The sequence below is a fragment of the Coregonus clupeaformis genome, unplaced genomic scaffold (assembly GCF_020615455.1).
Source record: "Coregonus clupeaformis isolate EN_2021a unplaced genomic scaffold, ASM2061545v1 scaf0027, whole genome shotgun sequence".
In the NCBI taxonomy this organism is placed as follows: Eukaryota; Metazoa; Chordata; class Actinopteri; order Salmoniformes; family Salmonidae; genus Coregonus; species Coregonus clupeaformis.
Window position 1 is genome coordinate 1185290 of NW_025533482.1, and position 3672 is coordinate 1188961.

Here is a 3672-nt window from a genome sequence, read left to right on the forward strand (position 1 = left end):
AATACTGAACAGTTCACGAGACGCCTCTGCGGTGGGTGAATCCAGGTCAAACACCTTCAGCATCTCCTCAGCAAACAGGTCGAAGGTTGCACATGCGGGGGTTTGACGTTCGAACTCTGCTGTTCCCCAGAGTCGAGCTCGGCCCGTCAGGTGAGTGATGGCATACCCAACTTTAGCCCCCTCCGTGGCGAAGGTCCTTGGCTGCAAGGAGAACTGAAGTCGGCAGCTAGTCAGGAATGGCCGGCCCTGGGTTGAATCGCCGTTGAACCGCTCGGGGTTTCCAATCTTGGGTTCCGGAGCAGCGGCTGCAATGACCGGGGCAGGTAACTCGGGGGCTGGGCTGGTGGGCAGACTGGCTGGGGTAAGGTTGGTGAGGAGTTGAATGATCATGGCGAGTTGTTGTTGCTGCTGCTGGAACTGCTGCTCATGCTCATCGGTTTCCATGTCGGGGAAAGTGTGCGCTGAGTCCATAATGGTCAGATCGTACTGTCACGGTTCAGACAGACGACCAGAGGACCACAATTGCGTCACACCAGAAAGTTTATTAAACTTAAGGGAAAAGGGAAGTAGGGGAGTGAATGAAGGCTCCAGGGGTAACAGGGATCCCGTCCAATGCGCTGGGTCTGTGCCCCCCAGTGGCAGCGATGCGTCCTATGAAGCCGGTGGTGGGTGGTCCAGAAGTCCTGGGGGGAGACACAGACACAACAGGGCGGAATGAAACCAGGCAGCAGTACAGTTCAAGGGAAATCCAAAATACGTAGTAGCAAGGCAGAAGGCTGGTCAGAGTTACCGGGATTGAAGAGTAGTCAGGAGTCGTAATGGCAGAAGCAGGTCTGGATCTCCTGAGGCAGAAGAGTATCCAAGAAACAGGCAGGTCCGGGGTCACAAAACCAGGGTGAGCCAGAAGCGCGAGCAAACAGGTTCCGGGTGAGAGCTTTGCAGACGATCTGACACCGGAGAGCTGAAAGACAGGGCCTTAAATACTGGGAGAGGTAGTGGGTAATGCAGCGCAGCTGGCAGAGTAATTAGAGCAGAGCAGAGCAGGGACAGGTGGAGCTAGTTAGGCTGAGTAGAGAGAGTGGTGAGCAGAGTGGAAGAAAATTAAGGTGGTAACCCGGTGGAGTGAGAGGCCCATGACAGAGTTGGGAGGAAGAATGTCCGCTCAACTGTTCTTGAGGCCAGAAAGTCATTAATTGTCTTGCAGCCTGTAAGTATAGGTGTGAAATAGTAAGTATGTCTTAAAATGTAAACCACGGACAGAGTGGCAGAGTCAACACCATGCAGATTAACATCCTGCATAGAGCGATAGATTTATATGAGCATGTTCTGAGCAATAGAAATGGTCACATTTTGTGTGTGTGCATGTCTGCACATGGGTGAGCTTGCCATGTGTCTTATGGTTATTGGTTCAACATTTTATAAGCATATTCTCTAATAGACAGGTCGGACCATAACCCTCTGGAGGTGCAGTTGTAAAGCGACCTCGGACTGGTGCTAAAGTATGCACCAGACAGACATGGGGGAGTGGAGGACGGCCACGAAAATAAGTTGTTGTTGTTCTGTTGTGTTCATTATGTAAGGATATCATCTTTGTAGATCATCTCACCATTGTCATAGTAGCTGGATATTGTGATACAGTGCCTTGCAAAAGTATTCATCCCCCTTGGCGTTTTTCCTATTTTGTTGCAATACAACCTGTACTTTAAATTGATTTTTATTTGGATTTCATGTAATGGACATACACAAAATAGTCCAAATTGGTGAAGTGAAATGAAAAACAATAACTTGTTTCAAATAATTGTAAAAAAGAAATAACAGAAAAGTGGTGCATGCATATGTATTCACCCCCTTTGCCATGAAGCCCCTAAAAAAGATCTGGTGCAACCAATTACATTCAGAAGTCACATAATTAGTTAAATAAATTCCACCAGTGTGCAGTCTAGGTGTCACATGATCTCAGTATATATACACCTGTTCTGAAAGGCCCCAGAGTCTGCAACACCACTAAGGAAGGGGCACCACCAAGCAAGCACCATGAAGACCAAGGAGCTCTCCAAACAGGTCAGGGACAAAGATGTGGAGAAGAACAGATCAGGGTTGGGTTATAAAAAAATATCAGAAACTTTGAACATCCCACAGAGCACCATTTTAAATCCATTATTAAAAAATTGAAAGAATATGGCACTACAACAAACAAGCCAAGAGAGGGCCGCCCACCAAAACTCACGGACCAGGCAAGGAGGGCATTAATCAGAGAGGCAACAAAGAGACCAAAGATAACCCTGAAGGAGCTGCAAAGCTCCACAGCAGAGATTGAAGTATCTGTCCATAGGACCACTTTAAGCCATACACTCCACAGAGCTGGGCTTTACGGAAGAGTGGGCAGAAAATAGCCAATGCTTAAAGAAAAAAATTATTGTTGGTGTTCCCCAAAAGGCACGTGGGAGACTCCCCAAACATATGGAAGGAGGAACTCTGGTCAGATGAGACTAAAATTGAGCTTTTTCGCCATCAAGGAAAAATATATGTCTGGCGCAAACCCAACACCTCTCATCACCCCAAGAACACCATCCCCACAGTGAAGCATGGTGGTGGCAGCATCATGCTGTGGGGGAAGTTTTTAATCGGCAAGGACTGGGAAACTGGTCAGAATTGAAAGAATGATGGATGGCGCTAAATACAGGGAAATTCTTGAGGGAAACCTGTTTCAGTCTTCCAGAGACTTGAGACTGGGACGGAGGTTCACATTCCAGCAGGACAATGACCCTAAGCATACTGCTAAAGCAACACTCGAGTGGTTTAAGGGGAAACATTTAAATGTCTTGGAATGGCCTAGTCAAAGCCCAGACCTAAATCCAATTGAGAATCTGTGGTATGACTTAAAGATTGCTGTACACCAGCGGAACCCATCCAACTTTAAGGAGCTGGATCAGTTTTGCCTTGAAGAATGGGCAAAAATCCCAGTGGCTAGATGTGCCAAATTTAGTGATGTATAACTTGACATTTCTGCCATCCATTGTGACATTGTGGGAGGATAACCAACCTTCCAATTAATAGCAATGCATTTCTTAGCCGCTGTAAATGCTAGGTTACACAGTTTCTTCTGATAACAGTCTCCAGTATCAACATTACCAAGAAAACAAAAAGAAGGAGAATATGTAGACATGCTGAGATAAAATAATATACTCTTTGCCAGAATTCAGCCAGCCTTCACAAGACCATAGCATATACAATTATGTTCCCTTTTGTGTGTTTTACACCTCCAGAAGGATAATTACATTTCTGAGCTCGTGATATTCAGTTTAACTGGCATATAGTACGTTCTATGGATGGTCTTAAACTGCAGTAATTTATGTCTGAGATTATATGAAGAGACGCAACACAGACAGCAGCTGCCTCTGTTCATCTCTCCCGTGCTGGCCTTCACCCAACCTGTCTGCACACGCTCTGTTGTCCGTGTGGTCCTAAATCCAGCCTCCTGCTTACCCAACCATATGCTTGTGCATATGACAAAGAGACGTGCATGAACACGCAAATGGAGGGGTGAGGGGAAGGGAGTGATTTGGGAATCAGCCAAAGAGAAAAAAAATAGAAACGAGCCAAAGGAGGAAACACAGACAGAACATCAACTGCTCCCTCATGATAGGCTACACAGTACATATACGTTTTGCC